Consider the following 18,142-nt stretch of genomic DNA (forward strand, 5'->3'; position numbering starts at 1 on the left):
CTTTATATTATCTTTAATCTTTGAGATATAATTCATAAATCAAAATTGTATTTTAAGGTACACAACATATTTTGATAAATGTATTATATATTGTGAAATGATTACCACAATCAAGCTAATTAAAACATCCATCACCTAACGGTTATCTTTTTTTGGGGGGGTAGAATTTGAGACCTACTCTCTTGAAAAGATAGTGTTGTTAACTATAATCACCATGCTGTACATTAGGTCCCCAGAACTCACTCACTTTATATCTGAATATTTTGATCAATATCTCCTCTTCTTCCCCTTATCAGATACATGTCACAAACGGAATGATTTACATCATTTTTAAATCATTGGAAAACATTCTTTCCCATTCTGTAGGTCACCTTTTCATTTTGTTGATTGTTTAGTTTATTGTGGAGAAACTTTAAAAAAAAATGTTATTGTATCTTTTCCCACTACCACTTAGCTCCCTTATAGCTCTCTTCTCCCCAGAATCACCACATTGTTGTCCATGTCCATGAGTCCTTTTTGTGGAGAAACTTTTTAGTTTGATGTAGTCCCACTAGTTTATTTTGCTTTTGTCTGTGCTAGTGGTGTCAAATCCAAGAAACCATCCTCAAGACCAGTGAGTACCAAGGAGCGTACCCCCATGTTTTCCTTCAGGAGTTTTACAGGTTCAAGAGTTACATTTAAATGTTTAACCCATTTTGCCATTTTGCATTGATTTTTATGTATGGTATAACATAAAGGTCCACTTTCATTCTTTTTTAAGTAGATATCCATTTTTTACCAAGATCATTTTTTTTCCACAGAAAATCCTCAAATCCTCAAGGGAATCCTTTATTTCATTCACTTTCTACTTCATAAGGCAGCATTTCAACCTGTAAAAGTTATTTCTTCCAGATCAGCCATAGCTTGGAACGTCACCCCATCCTAATTCCACTGTGTAAATGGTCCCTGGGCAGTCCAAGGGTCATGGAATCACCGGGCTCGGATGTCCAGCACCCCACTAGACAGGCTTCCCTGGGATCCTGCTCCCTCATTCCTATCAACGGTCAGTGAAGAAATCGATTGTATTTCTATTCATTTTTTTCAAAGTTCAGACCTATATCATTTATATATCAAGAAAATTTTCTCAAGTATAATAACAACATTTACCATTTTCCTAGAGTTCAAATGCCTGACATTCATCTTTTCCCTACCTCTAAAATTTCTTTCTGTTTCATGTTATCTTTCTTAATTGGTTCTTATTGTAAAAATAAAACAAAGAGATATGGATTTGTTGTGCATATTAGTAGGTCCATACAGAAAAATGCAGTAACAGCTGAGAGTATTGGGTTGGCCAAAAAGTTCATTAAGTCTTTTCCATATATGGCTCTAGTAGTGCTTAGTTGTCTTTAACTCCATTTGAAACAATTTTGTTAGACTGTATTGTGACAGCTGTCCTATCAGTATTCATTTAAAAAAAAAAAATCAAAATTGGTGAATTTTTGTGCAGCCATTTTAATAGTGAAGATGGAAGAAAACATTCAACATTTTCAGTGTATTATGCTTTATTATTTCAAGAAAGGTAAAAATGCAACTGAAATGCCAAAAAAGAAGAAAGAAAAGAAAAGATTTATGCAGTGTTCAGAGAAGATGCTATGACTGATCAAATGTGTCAAAAGTGGTTTGCAAAGTTTCTTGGTACTATTGACATTTTGGTCAAGTAATGCTTTGCTTTCTCTTACACATTGCAAGATATTTAGCAGCACCCTAGCCTCTACCCATGAGAAGCCAATATTGAGAGATAGTCAACATACTCAAAATACCCAAGCCAATAAAGTTATTGGTGAAAATGAAAACTTCGCTTTTTATTTTGCAGAAAAAAACCTAAACAGACTTTTTGGCCAACCTAATACAAAGTCAAGAAGGAAGAATCTGAAGTATTAGAGTTGTTCTGAAATAAGCCTATATAAGATGATACCACTGCAGCTTCATTAGAATTTTCCCTCACCAACTATTCAACAGTGGTATAAAACATTTGCAGTTAAAATGCATAGTAGTCACTCCATATACTGCCCCCCCAATCCACCCAACTTCTGAATAGGGCTTCTTCAAATTTTATTCTCCTTTAATTTAAATTTAATGGAATAAATCTGTTTTAGCAATGTATTCCCATTGAGCATTTCAATTCACCAAGATTTTAATGTGCCTGGAGACAAATCTTACTGAAGGAATAGCAATAACTATTTTCCAGTAAATATTGAGTGGAAACCAATTTTAACCCCAATCTGAGGCTTTAAACTTGCTGTTTTGGGGACCACTAGTGCTATAAATGAGACAACTGTAGCAACCATCCAAGAAAATGACAATCTGCCATATTATGGTGAGTGTGTATCAAAGTTTATCATGATTTTCTTGTGAGATTTCCCCTATAATTGGTAACCTGGAACCACTTATATTCCCATTTTCCAATATCTACTCTTTCATTAACTTTTCATCCCTGGTTTTGTCTGACTCGTATTCCAGGTGCCTGGCCTCAGCCTGTGCATGGTCATAGTTTTTAGGGAGGATCAATGATAAATCTCATCTTCTCCCAACTTCCTGTCCTTGTTAAGATCCAGGAATTCACTAAACTGTTCCTGTTCTGACAAAACCCAGTCTGGCTTAGGGGCATTCTCCCCATGGGAAAACATATCTGCAATATACTTACCCTGATCCACAAACCTATGCCCATCCTTGTTGATGACCTCCAGAGTTTCCACAACCATAATTTCCTGCATATGCTCAAACTCCTCAGGGTGCAGAAAGGCAGTGAACTCCTCCCCAGTGGCTGGCTGGTCACCATGGAGGTCTGCAGATTTAAACCTTGTCTCATTACTGTGGCAGCATCCTTTTAAAGGTGTGATGATCTGAAGAAGCATTAAACTCGATGGAGTTTCCTAGATAGTAACCACAGGTGGCTTGTTTATATTCCTCCCAAGAAATTTTATCATCTTTGTCCCATAATAATCCTCCCAGGCTTTAGCAACATTATCACAGATGTATCTCTTCTGCACCCATTTGATTGAGGTTTTCAGCTCCACGTTGGTAACAAAGCCAGTCCCATCATTGTCAATTTGATCAACAATCTTCCTCAGCCTCTCCTTGCTCTCCTCCAAGATGAGCAGATCAAAGGTTTGGGAGTTCTCCTTGCCCAGGAAGGCTTCCTGGTTGTACTGTAGCTCTGGCTGTCCTTGGGCTCCCAGACAGCCGCACCACAAGCTTCTTGCACACCATGGTGTTGGGCCACAGTACCTGGGAAGCCAGCACCAGCAGCAGCCCCAGGCAGCAGCCAAAGCCACCATGCACCATGGTGGTCAGGAATAGAGAGCAAGGGACAGAGAGCTGATTCAGGAATAGGGACTAGGGCCTGTGAAGAGGAGAGGATGAGCCAGCCCCTCAGCCAGCCCCCACCAAGTGCCAGAGCAAAAAGACACCTGGGCGTGGACAGGGAAGCTTCCAGCTGCTGCACTCACATGCACACTGGCCATGGGCTGCAGGGGGAGACAGGGCACCAATACCATTTCTTAAAGAGTCTATCCTCTTCCTATTTGTGGCACCTTTTTCAAAGACAAGTTGACTATATATGTATGGTTTTATTTCCGGGGGCTCTGTTCTGTCCCATTGGTCTATGTGTCTTTTTATGCCAGTACCAAACTGTTTTGATAACTACAGCTTTGTAATACAGTTTAAAGTTAAGAAGTATAATGCTTTGAGCTTTGTTCTTTGTGCTTAAGACTGCTTTAGCTATTTGAAATCTTTTGTGATTCCATACTGATTTCAGAATTGTTTTCTTCTATCTGTAAAAAATGCCATTGGAATTTTTACAGAGAATGCATTGAATCTGTAATGACTTTGAGTGGCATGGCCATTTTAACAAGATCAATTCTTTGAATCCAGTATCATGGGATAATTTTCTATTAATTTGATTCTTCCTTCAATTTCTTCCATCACTGTCTTATAATTTTCTGTGTACAGGTCTTTTAGCTCCTTGGTTAAATCTATTCCTAAGTATTTCACTCTTTTTGATGCAATTACAATTGAATCATTCTCTCAATATCTTTGTCAAAGAGTTTGTTGTTACGTATAGAAATGCATTTTCTTCAATGTGAAGTCTTCATCTTGATTTCATACCCTTTATCTTTCCCACATTTGCTTATTAGTTTTAACAGTTTTGTTAGACCCTTTATAGCTTTCTACATATAAGATCATGCCATCTGCAAAATGTTTTTATGTATTTATACAATATGAAAGTCATCTTCCCCAAAAGAATCCACTTAAATGGAGGAAAATAGTATTCCAGTGGGAACAGTTAATAAATATATTTTTCAAATGAAAACATCTCTTTAGTTTATTTACTATTTCAAATTATGATTACTGTTGCTATTTGTTTATGTCCAATAACCTATAATACTATAAAAAGGAGCAGTCATAAGAAATTCTTTTACCTAGTTGTATAACAAAAGAGAAGCTGATAGGATAAAAATGTTTTCTTTCTTCTTGTTGTAGTACTTCTGACTAACTAAATGCCATCTGCATTAAAATAACAGGTAATATAAGCAAACTTTAGGCACAATACTTTGAGCGATATTTTTTGCTGCCTCCTCCATATCTATATCTATCTCTGCACCTACACACCCACACACTCTTTTTTTCCCCCAACTTTGGATCTGGGCAGTTTGTGCCCAGCCCACAATGAAGAAGACACGCTTGCTTTTTGGCTTTCCTGTGTCTAAAAAAGCCATGTGACACAATTTTGGTCAATGAGCTGTAAGGGGAAGTCCTGACAGTTATGGAAATCTTTTATTTCCTTAATAAAGGACAGCAGAATAGCCCTTAAACTACCCCCAACATTTTTTTTTTCTTGGAACAAGAATGTAGAAATTGGAAATGTTGTAGCTATCTTGTAAGCATGCTGGTGTGCTAAGAACAGGGAGACAAACAACCAGGCGGTTCATAAAGGCCTCATGGCATCATTTCGCAGCGAAATCTATACCAACAGCTCCCTACTTGTGAAATTTCTGTTGTGTAAAATAAACAAAGTTCAATTTTTAAAATCACTGTAATGGAGCTTTATATTCTGTTCAGCCAAAAATAATTCTAAGTGATACAGCAAACAATACCTAAGTGATACAGCAATCAATAAAATATATTTTGGACAAGTTCATATGTGTAATACTACTTTTTATGCATGTGACCTTCTGGGAGAACAGATTTAAAAAAAAACCTCTTAAAGGCAATAAAACACAATTGGGAATTATGGGTAGTATATTACTCAGAAAAAATACTGACAGAATGTAATAGCATGTACCACTAAGAAACCAAATGGTTGTTTAGAGTCAAAGTGTGAGTAAATAAATCTGAGAGAGATAAAATAACAAAACCAGGTTCTGTACTTAATACACTTCCCAGTGTCAGATTAAAAGAATCAGTCTTTCAAGCTTAAGTATGGCAAATATCCTTTAATTAACAACTTCTCTTTTTACTCATGCATAAACATGGATAAATACTACGATCGACAATGTTATATTTGAATAAGCAATAATGCGTATATCAATACAACCAATCTACAAAAGGTTTTAAACTCCAGGCAAGCAATGAAAGGCTGGAAGTGACGGGATGGGAATATCTCATAGTACTGTTTTTGTGACCATAGTAGACACACACACACACACACACACACACACACACACACACACACACACACACACACGAACTATTGAGAGTTTTCCTTGTATAAATATGAAGTGCTGTTCTTCATGGACACAGACACCTGGAATGCAGAGCTCTATTTTCAGTAGTTTTTTTTTTTTCTTCTGTCATACAGGCTCTCTGCATGCTTCTAATTGCTATGGGCCGCTAGTAGAAAACAATCTAATTTCCACCGGTCTTTTCCGTATCTCCCTTGCTAATCCTGAGGTCAAGCTCTCTCTTTACCTTTTATGAACTGTTCCACAAATGAGCTATGTATTTTCCTGAATTCATACCTTTGCTAAAGCCATTCCAAAATAGAATGTCCCTTTATCCTATTCTATTTATTAACATCTTACCTACTCTTCAAGATCCAGTAAAAAGGTAACTTCCCCAGGTTTTTCAGCTGGAACTAAACTCTCATTTCTCTATTCTTTCACAGACTCCTGTCTATACTCTACAATTGCACTAAACACTTTTTACATTAGACTAAAGCTCTTTGGTTACACGACCACTTCCTTTTTAAATTATAAACTGCTAGAGAATAAGAATCTTGAAATTGGCAAGGTATTTAAACTTGAGAAAGACAACAGTCTGCTAATCTAATTATGTGGAAAACACCACTTCAGGCCTCAGTTTTCTGAGGCCCATATTCATAAAATCTATCCAAACATGCCTGTTATCCTTGTCATCCTCAGCCTCTCTTCAAAAATGCCAGAGATTCCAGTCTGACTTTGTTTCCTCTACCCTATTCCCTGTCCAAGTCTTTCTTCCTCTACTAATTCATCCTAACCTTTATACTGTAATTTTTACTCCATAATGAATAAATTCCCTTGTATCTTCAACAGAATTCTCCCCTCACCTCTTCACCTAAACTGACACCTTATTCCAGGAATACACTTCCCTGCAGCCTTTTCTAGAGGAGACTCCTTCTTCTTCCACATCCACCACAGCATTCGCCCAGCTCCACTCTCATGCTCTTGTAGTACCATTACTTTTCCATCTTCATATATAAAAGCCTTCTCCATCTGAGGTTCGTGGCACTTAGGTACACAGCCTCTCTGTATCGCCATCCGCCTACCTTTTAATTACTCCTCCTCACTCACTAAAGACTTTTTCAACTGGCTTACTTTCTTCTCCCAAGCTTGTTCCTACTCCAAAGCTGCCATCATTGTGGGAATATAAATGTCCATAAAGATAAACTAGCAACAACCTACCTCAAAATTCCTCAATTCCTACAACCCTCACCCATATTCACACTTTAGTAATGTTCTTCTGTAGTCATACCCCAAACTCTACCATTTCTAGGAACTAATCAGCCTTTGTAATCTTAAATTCAAGAAAACCAATCTCTGACTACAGATGCTACCTTTACAAATATCTCACTTTCTTAATTTACACTTCATCTAATCTTTGACCTGGTGGAGATAACTCATCCCTCAACCCCTTTATTTGTCCTGCTTTATTGCTCTCTTCTTCCCCCTTTACTTCCCTCCTATCCAACCTGGAATGTATAGTGTAACATTTTCTACTCTCTCAGCAAATCCTCAGTGTCCTTATATTCTTATCTATCATCTACACTGTCCTGCTAATCCCTAAATTTGAGTCAATATAACTATCTACCTTCACCTGTGCTAAAGCTTGGCTACTAATGAAAAAAGTCTCAGGACTCCTGGTTAGAAACATCAGCTAGGCCCAAGGCAGTGCTCAGCAAACCCACCACATCCAATCAATCCAAAGTCCAATGTTTACTTCCCTATTGTCTCTTGAATGCATCCCTTCTTCTATCCTAATTTTTACTGTCCTTAACTAGACTTCTTAACAATACTACTGCTAATCACCTGCCTCCTTTCTCCTACTCATCCAATATATGATCCCAAATCAATACTAAAAAAGATTTATACTAAATCAAAAACAGATCTGATCACATCATTCCTCTGCCTGAATCTATAGTGATTCTTCATTGCTTACAGATTCAAGCTCCAACTCCTTAGCATAACACTTATTTTACATGACTAGATATAGTTCCTATTCATCTGAAGCTACTAGGAACAGCTTGTAGATTCCCTAAATTCTCTACCCATTTCATGCCTGCTGTCCTTTGCTAAGCCTGCTTCTTTTGTCTGCAATGTCCTCCATACACTTCCATGCCCTCTTTGCTCCTATCTATCTTAGAGCCGTGACTACTTCTTCCTTTACTGCACACTGTATGTATTTCAATCATATTATCTGTAACACTTCATTGCATTTACTGATCTATACGCTGCCCCTCTCAGAAATTTTTATTATTGTATACTATTCCTAGATTTCTTCTTTACTTCAGATCATTTCTCCACCTTGCTCTCAATAAAAAAAGTAAAGCGTCTAAGAAAGAAGATCAGGCACATCAAGTGTTAGCTACTATTATTTATAACAACTAAGTGTTCCTGCACACATTATTCTCCAAGTCCGATCAGCTACATAAATAAAGTTATAATGGCAAAGCTGCTGTTTCATCTCTTATTAATACTGCTTTCAGCTGTGACACACTACAAGTGAGAATACGAATGGCCCCCAATAACCGTAACCAACGATTTACGGGAATAAAGGAATAAAGCAACAAGAACTATAATTAAAGACCTGGTATTTACAAAACAAGATATTATGAGTCTTGTACAGTATTATGTTAGAAGTATGTAAAACATAAATATTATTTCTACTATAAAAGCACTTGTGTTGTCACTGTAAATGCCATTTAAAAATTACATCTGTTACATCTGTCATTACCAGGGACTAAATTTAAATTGTATTCCCCTCAGCCCCCTTCCCCTCAAAATTTTTTATGTTGAAGCTCTGACCCCTAAAGTGACTGTAACTGGAAATCAGGGCTTTTAGGAGATAACTAAGGTTAAATAAAGCCTAAGGGTGGAGGCCTAATCTGGTAAGATTAGTAGTTTTATAAGAAGAGGAAGAGACCCACTGGTGTTTGTTCCTTCCTTCAGCCCCTCCCCCCATATCTCCTCCCCTCCCTGCCCCGCCAGAGAAAGGCCAAGTGAGGAATAACGAGAAGGCAGCCAATCTGCAAGCCAACCTAAGACAGCCCTCACCAGGAACCAAATCAGCCAACACCTTGATCTTAGACTTGCCAGCCTCCAAGCACTATGAGAAATAAACTTTGGTTATTTAAGCCACCCAGTCCACAGCATTTTGGAAGCAAGCCCAAGGTAACTAACTGTCAGAGAAGATGTATGTCATCAAAGGAGTTTCTCTTGATTTTTGAAGTGAAAGATTTCCAAATATGAAATTGTAATTTAAAGTGCTTTTCTTTCTACATAAAAAAAGGCTTGAAAGTTCTAAAAAGTTCAGGACAGTCCACTGGAAGAGGAAAACTAATTATGTCATCAATAATAACATTCCTCTATCCTTTTAACATGTATTCAATATAAAAATTTATTAATGAGATATTTTCTGTTCTTTATTTCATGCTATCTGGTATGGATCTTACACTTAGAGCACATCTCAATTTACATTATAAGTTAGCACTAATATTTCAAGTGCTCAACAGCCACATGCATGTGGCTAATGTACTGAATAGCACAAGTATAGAAGAACAAGTAAAAAAATCACAAAGACTCAATCCAAAATGCTGGCTGTTCCAAAGGAAAAGTCTGCAGATACACAATGATGTGAAAAGTAAAATGGGGAAACTGCTCTAAATCAAGAGGTTAACTATATGTAATACACGTATATGACTTTGAATCCTAATTTTTAAAGAAATCAACTAAAACGATGTTTTTCTAAGAAATGTAAAGAAATTTGATATAAATGAGCATTAGATGATTATAAAAAAGAACTGTGCTTAATTTTAATCAAGTGTGATTATGAGATTATGTGAGAAAATATCTCCATTTTTTAGAAATGTGCAATGCAGACTGTAGGAATGAAAGGACATGATTTGCTTCAAAATAGTGCAGCAAAAAAAGGAAAAAGATAAATGTAACAAATTCTTGATAACTAACTGTTCTATCTGGGTGACGGGTACTCAGGGGTTTATTTTCCACTTCTTTTGTGTACACTTCAAAATTTGTTTAAAAATTTAAAAAATATATCCCTGGCCATATTTTAATTTACAAATATAAGTATTTATAGTCCACTGTGGCCCAGTTGGCTGGAGCATCGTCCTGTACACCAAAAGGTCACGGGTTGTATTCCAGGTCAGGGCACATTCCTAGGTTGCAGGTTTGGTCCCTGCTTGGTGTGTGTGAGAGGCAACCAACCAAGGCTTCCCTCTCACATCAATGTTTCTCTCCTTCTCTCTCTGAAATCAATGAACATGTCCTCAGGTAGAGATAAAAACAATAATAATATAATAATAGTTACAGAATCTAAAAAAAGGAAACAAATGTATGCAGGTATTTCTAAGAACCCTGCATACATTTGAACAAAGGCGTTGACAAGTAGCAGTCTTAAAAGCAGTGGTGCAGGATGGAAATATCACTGGATTATAATACAAGTGGCCTGAGTTATGGTTCTGACACCATCGAACAGTAAATGTGTGACACCCTGGGCTTTTCTATCAATTTCTTGAAAACAGCTTTAAGTGACCTAAAAAGAGATGCTGAGTAACTTGCCCAAGAACACACAGCCAGTAAAGTGAGAGCCAAGATCCAGTTTGTGTAAAACAAACAAAAAAAAGTACATATATATAGCAATAATAATAACCTTTATCTGAGAAAACCATTGAGTAGAAACTGAATATTATTTTACCTATTTTTGTTTTCCATACAACTACATTTCCCAAAACCATTTACACCAACTTGATAGACACTCCAAATGAACAAAATAATTTTCAGGAAACACCACTTTATATTTTCCTTGCTTCTTCCCTTCTTTCACATTAAATATAATTTTTATTTCCCATTTTCACATCTCATTCTAGTTCATTAAGCCCTGGCTGAAAAAAAGCCGGAATCAGCCGTCACCTATATTCACTCAGGGACATCGGTCTCATCCAATACATTGTATTCAAATCTACAAGAATGATTTTCTTCAAGCACCAGTCCAACAATTATTTAGCTCTTGTACTAATTATGGAAGATGCTTAAACCAGCACTGGCACCCAACTGCCACCAAAAACAAATTAAGTCTCATAATCATTGCTTTCAGAGTGTCGCGGCTCTCTACCATACCTAATACTAGCTCAAGGTTCACTCCAGCTAGACAAAACTGTTCCTTGCCACTGATCATGAGAATCAGACTCTACTCACTTTCTACTTGGACTCTCTTTAATTTATTCTCCAGACTCTTCTCTCCTGACCAGTAAGTCTAGTCTTTCCTACATGTCTGCATTTGTATTCGGTTATAGTTATGTTTATATTTGCATCCTCTGTTTATATTGATTTGTTTTTATTTGTATTAATTCATTATATAATATATATTCCTTCAAAAAAATTTAACAACTGCCAAACACTAACTACATACAAAACACTGCATCACAGAACCGTCTCTGCCCTTCAGATTTCCGCCCCAAGAGAGACATTATACCACATAAGCACAAGGACATTATCATGAGAGGTACAAACAAGGGCTAGGAGGAAAAAAAACCTCAAAGGAAATGGTAGTAATTTGAAGATTAGAGGAAAGCAAGAAATACACTAAGTCAAACCATTGGAAATTGCTACTTTTATAAATTAAAATGGTCAAATATCAACTATTCCATAGGGCTCAATGTAATAAAGTGAAGGCGACAAGAAATTTAGATGGGCCTTTAAGGACTGCATGGCACAGATCAAGGCTTTGCAGATCCACAAGCACACACTCAAAAAGACCTATTTTTAAAAACTTAGGAAAGTATAGGACATATTTTGTAACTAATAAGTGGTTTACTCTAAATAAATAACTAAAAAGGTAATCTGGTGCCAAATCACTGAAAATCCCAAATGCCAGGCTTAAAAGTGTCGCTATGAAAAAGGTGAGGGGCTTGCAATGCACCACTCTACAGGGTGGCTAAAATAAAAAAGAGAGAAAATAGCAAATGTTATTAAAGATGTGGAGAAATTAGAATTCTCATACACTGCTGGTGGGAATTTAAAAATGGTACAGGCTCTTTGGAAACAGTCTGATAGTTCTTTAAAAAGTTAAACAGTTACCAAATAACCAGTGATTCCAATCATAAACATATAGCCAAGAGAAATGAAAACATTATGTCCACGCATACACAAAAAATGAATGTACATGAAAGTTCTCAGCAGCATTACTTGTAATAGCCAAAAAGCCTAAAAGAGCCATGCCATTCCCCTGCTTGACATCCATCAAAAGCTCCCCACTGCTCTTACCTTAGCGTAGCCTCAAGTCACTACTATGATACGTTCCCTGTCTCCTTCTGCAGGTTCCTCGTGTGCATCTCTCTCCCCTTGTTCTCCTCAGGCAACTACACTAGCCTTCTTTGAGATCCTTAAATAAGCTGGCTCCTCTGCAGGGAGCATGGTTCTACCAAACCCCTCCAGAATTAAGCTCCTAACTGAATCATCGCCTCCTCAGTGAAGTCTGACTGCATGCCCTAGACCAGCGCTCCCAGCAGTCACCCTCATATCGCTTTGTGCTGTTCATTGTTCTCACTTACCAAAATCTATTCTTACATTTCTTTGCAAATGTTTGATTAATACCCTAAGACTACAAACTTTAAGAAGGAACCATGTCAATTGTGCTCACCATTCTATTCCTAGGACCTAGCATGGTGCCTGGCATAGAGCAGGCACTCAGGAAGTATTTGTTGAATTAATTAATGAGTGAAAGAATAAAACAGAAGATTGGATTATTCCAGTCAAACTCATCAGAGACCATGAAGAGAACATCTAAAACAAAATGAAAAAGAAACATGGTGGAAGGGGAGGGGTAGAATAAGTGTAAAGGGAGATAAACAGAAAGTCTCACTTTCTTTCTTGAGTTACTGTGTATATATTATTTTTTTACACCATTTATACCGTTCTAGTTCCATTTTAAAACTTTTAATCACGCTGGGGAAAATATTTCTTTTAAAGGGATTATATCTTAAGTGAAGGACAAATAATCCTTACACAACTTGGGGGAATCTGTGTACTTTCACTGGGATGGTTAAAGTAGATGTTGGGAATTGAAAAATCAGGTTTTTAGTCTTATCTAGCTAACAGCAGTATCCTTAGCCAAGAGATTTAATCCCCATTCTCCATTACAGCTACAGTATCTGTGAAAAGTAATGATTAGACTATTTTAATGGTTAGCTTTTTGGTGATCCTATACCTATTTAAGAATCTCATGAAACCTATTACCTGAACTGCTTACAATCTCAGGAACTTTAAGAACACTGGCCTGGATGATCTCTTTTAGTTCTAATGTAGTCCAGGGCTTATGAAATGAGTATTCTACCTTTGGTAATATTCATACGATATCTAGATAAATATTGAACAATTAATTGTCAAGAAAAGTATATGTGTATGAAGGTGTTTGTGTCTATATACACAGGGTGGAGCAAAAGTAGGTTTACAGTTGTTCATATGCAAAATAATACAATAATTAATAAAGAATAATACAAGAATAAACTGTTTCATGTACTCACAAATTTGCCCCATGCTATATTTTCTAATTATATAATCACAGCCTTGGTCTTGAACATGAAGTTAAAATTCATAGACTAAATAAAAAATATTCCAATATTGTATTTCTTACAATAAAGTCTTTAAGAGGTTTATGTACAACAGAGTCAAGAGGAAACTAAACCCAATAGCTATACTTACTTCAGGACCTCTGGGCTATCACTGTGTAAATTCAACACCCCTGCTTACACATAAATATAAATGACATCCCATCAAGAAACATAAGCCACAATTTCTTTAAATATTTTCACTGATCTTATATTAAGTGATTTTACCAGAAACTGTATTTTTAAAATACATTTGAAGAATATTCTAATTTAGCTAAGTAATGACTTATTTTAAATGTCTTAACACATCAAAATACGTCTGTAATAATTAAAGGGACAGACCCTCTAAAAGTATAAAAATATATATGGTTGGCTCAGTAACTTTTCTCTTTAAATAATTTCATCAGACTGAACTGGAACAGAGGAGTATAAACTCAATTGACTCAGAACAACACCCTTGCCAGTGCCCAACAAAGTTATGTTTACAAGGCTTCTTATTTTGTGATTTGCACACTTATTCTAACCTTGCGACCTCAGTACACTGGAACTCATTATTAGCTTCAGTGGCCTGATTCATTTAGAGCACTTCTGCTCTGCCAAGGTGAAAAACGAAAACACATGACTTGGAATAAACTTGGCACTTGCATTTCCGACAGCACACTCATTTTTCTTTCAAATGCTTCATGTGGTTTTCCTTCACAAGTTTCTTTCCAAATATGCCCGCCATATTCCATTTCTTAACAGTCTGGCCACCTTCCACATTACCACAAATTGTCTACCCTCACTGACTCCATTTTCTCAGTGTCCACTCCTTAATCTGACTTCTGCCTCTATCAACCCCCTAAATAAAGTTGTTTTCTAAGTTCTGACACTATAAATTCTCATCTCCCTTCACTAGCATATTATTTTGGTTATCCCATATCTCAGCTTAATTTAATCAATCCTCTTGAGCACGTATTACACGCAATATACTACTGTTCTAGGAACTTCTAGAGAAACGGAGATAAATACCTAACACAGGGTTGCTGTCTCTAGTGAGTTTTCATTCCAGTGCACTTAATTCAAGTACACACACACACACACACACACACACACACATAACACACAATACAATGTGGAATATGAAGGGTGAATGAGAGAGAAATAAAGCACCTGGAGGTTTGGCAACTGAAAAGCTCATGTACTGCTTTAATTTAGGGGCTTAAGAAAGAGATGGGATTTGAGATTAGCCAGAATAAAGAAATTTCAACACCTTCTCAACAATTTCACTAAGCAAATGAACAGCATGGATGAATAAGTGGAAAATTCAGGGCATATTAAAGCTATTGTAGGAGGCAGACCACTTTGGTTGAAGTATAGAGTACTTAAAACACAGAAATCAGAGATAAGCCTAAAAAGGTAGGTTTTCATTAGACTGAGGCAGGTCCTGAAAAATAAGTCTATAGCTCTGAAAGCAATAAGGAGCTACGAAAAGCTGCTGTGCTTTAGGAAGATTACTTTAACAATAGGTCAAAGAATGAATGATAAAAGCAGGAAATCTGCTAAAAGACTATTAGGAGACCTCAATTAGAGGTACTAAGGACCCAAACCAGCAGTAAAAATGAAATAGGAGTGGGTACAAGAGAGACTGTGGAGACAATAGAATTTGGCAACTGACTTGACATGATGAGAAAGGGACATAAGGGACAAACTATGACCCTGAGTCTTGTTGACAGTGAGCCAAATTAGAGAGCAGCAAAGAAAAGTAGGTAATTTGAAGAGGTGATGAGTTCCATCTTGAAATTCTTAAGCTTGAGGTGGCATCAAGGCATCCCCAGGAAAACATGCAGCACCTCATGAAATAGTAGGCCAAAGGATTTTATATTTCAACTGCTCATGTATCTGTTCATTCATCCATTTGTTCATGCAATTTTGAGTTACTGCTTACTCTATGTTAGATGAGTAGAACTGTGAAGATCCATGTGATATGGCAATATTGGACGTGTTGTCAAATTATAGCTCATGGGAGAGGCAGACCCCTATTTAACTATCTACAAATCTGATTGTGATGAATGATATAAAAGTGGTTTAAAAAATACTGTGGGAGGAGAGAGGAGGAACGTTGAATCCCTGAAAAACATGTCATTGTTGATGGACAATGGCCTGTTAGTAGGATTTGGTGGTAGAGTGGAAGACTAAAAACATTCCAGACAGAGAACAGCATAAGTAAATAGACTATCTGGGGAAACCAATGTGACTGGCCTTTATGGATCATGGCAGAGTGAAGGCAAGAAAGGTTGAGCTGTGTTCCATAAAGAAACCTGATACCATGATAAGAGCTCAGATTGTATTCGGTAGGCAATGGGAAGCCATCAAACATTTCTGAGCAGAAGCGTCATATCAATTGGGAGGAAATTCTAGAGGAAAACAGATAAGCTATTGAAATTAGATCATTTAATAGACTACTAGAATTGACTACATAATGACAAAGACAGGAAATACAGAAGGAAAAAAAGTTTAAAAGGGTATATGGAAATAAGCAATAAATTTTAATGTTGAATTTGAAACTCTTGCAAAATACCAAAATGAATGTGTTCATCAAGTGGAAATACAAAACTTTTCCAGTTTTGCCATTCCCTGGAAAGGTTACAGGTAAGTGACAGCTAAATCCCTGAGACTGTATTATGTAGCCCAGGAACAGAATATAAAGCAAGAAGAGATAAGAGATTTAGTGAATGGAATGACATTCATTTTTACAAAATAGAGACTAGAAGTAAATGGGTAGGAAAAAACAGACCGATGGAAGAATCCAGAGAAACATTTAGTGATAGGCAACAAGAGTGTTTCAAAATAGGTAGCCAACAGTATGTAATGCTACAGAGCAGTCAAAGAAAACAAGAGAAAAATCCAGTGGATTTATTAAACAGATATGTCAAACCAATTATTATGTCAACACAGTCTATACGATGTTTTAGAAACAATAATCTAATATGAATTTTAAAAACTGATGTAATGAGGCATGGGCTTCTTCAACTCTGGCTTTTCTCTCAGCACATTTATCTATATCTAAACCCACTCTTTCTTCCTCTCTCAGACAATGGCATGTCCCTTCCCAGGTAGGTTCAGGGACAGTCCTTCCTCCTATACTCTTCATCTTGTTTCATTCACTCTCCTTTGGGAGGTATGGTTGTGTGTGCATATACACACGTACATACATTTTACACAGCACTGGACATTGAAGAAGAAATCACTAATGATTTGTTGAATCTATCTCAGAATCATTAATAACCCATGGAATTCAATCATCCACTACTCTAGTGATACTGCTTCCTGGATGTCATTAATGACCTCAGGAACAAACCCAAAGGGTTGTTTCTCTCAGTGTTTGTCCTCTTAACATCTCTGCAATATGGGATACTATTGTCACTGTCTCCCTCTTGGGATTCTTTTCTCTCTAAACTCCCACTGTCATTAAAATGTACTAGCTTTCTTTATACTCTCTCCTTTCTAAATTCTTTTCTCCCAGGTGCCCTCTAAATATAGATTCTCTTAAAAGTTCTGACCTTGGCTCCATTCTCTGTACTCCATCTCTCTTAGAAATATATGGATTCCCACAGCAGCAGCTATCACCTATGTGCAGATGATTTTCAAACATATTTTTAGTCCTCTTGGTCTCATATTCACAAATACTTGCTACTAATATGATCTGACCCACCTCCTCTCTCCAACGTTATTTCTCTCTGATTCTGCTTGGCTACGGCCCACATCTTACAATGTCATTAAGCCATATGGTAAGTAACTATAATTACACCAAATAATATTTTTTAAACTGTTCCTTTCAAATGCAAGTATAGGCATTGGTTGACCAACTATTCTAATAGCCAGCCAGTGGATTATAGATTATAACTTTCAAGAACCTCTCAGAGCGTTCTAGTGAAATTTTCCTCATTAACAAATAAAGTACAGCCCAGAGAAGTGGAGTGAATGGTCTGAAATATAATATCAAATTAGTGGCAGAAGCAGGTCCCTTTATGACTAAATCACATTGCCTCTGACAGGAAGGTACAGGGCCAAAAGGAGAAATACCCTCAGGGTGCTTATTATCTAACTGGGGAGATAAAATGCATGCATGTGTGGCACACATACACACTCCCCTCAAATATCTCTACCACATATGATCACTCTATGAAGACAAAGTTCAGTTTAGAACAATCAAGGAATGTTCCCTGGAGAAGATAAAGCTAAAATGGATTTAGAAGTGGGTTAAGAATAGGCTTTTAGAAAGCAGCACACTTAGGACTGTTTCCCATAATTTCTTAAAGGTTTTGGATAACAAACACAAGGAACACATTCTATACAAGACTGAATTAATTGTTCATTAAATCTCACATTTTTATGAATCCAAGTAATACCAAAGGATCTCAAAGTAAATGAAGAGGAGGCTCCAGAGACAGTCTGGTATCTCAGAATGTTACTATTCCTTGACTCCTCATCTATTTTACTGTTTAAGACTACTTCATTTCCTCTCACTCCACTACTCAGTAGCAGCCATGAGACCTTGTCTACATCTGCCTCATATAACTGGTCATTTATTCAGTGCCTTGCATTTCAAATGAGGCCATTCATTCTCCCCGGTGCCCAGCTTCTGTCAGTAGAAGTTAAGAGCATTGGAAATCCAAGTGCTCTGGAGGAGCAAGGCTGCCCCTCCATTCCTGGCCTCCTTAGCACCATTCACAAAGTGAAGAGGAGATGCCAGAACTGAGCGATCCTTACAGAGCCTCACTCTTTCCTCCCCCTCAACAC

General features: G+C 37.0%; 1 protein-coding gene and 1 pseudogene across 2 annotated transcripts in view; both read right to left on the reverse strand.

The window, feature by feature from the left end:
- Positions 1 to 18,142, reverse strand: part of MTMR2 (myotubularin related protein 2) — a 110,648-nt gene that overhangs the window by 71,283 nt on the left and 21,223 nt on the right. The gene's annotated exons all lie outside the window — the stretch shown is intronic.
- Positions 2,368 to 3,317, reverse strand: LOC129086068 (reticulocalbin-1-like; annotated as a pseudogene).

Source organism: Pteronotus mesoamericanus, unplaced genomic scaffold, assembly GCF_021234165.1.
Source record: "Pteronotus mesoamericanus isolate MK-2021 breed Mesoamerican mustached bat unplaced genomic scaffold, CSHL_Meso_final scaffold_36, whole genome shotgun sequence".
In the NCBI taxonomy this organism is placed as follows: domain Eukaryota; kingdom Metazoa; phylum Chordata; class Mammalia; order Chiroptera; family Mormoopidae; genus Pteronotus; species Pteronotus mesoamericanus.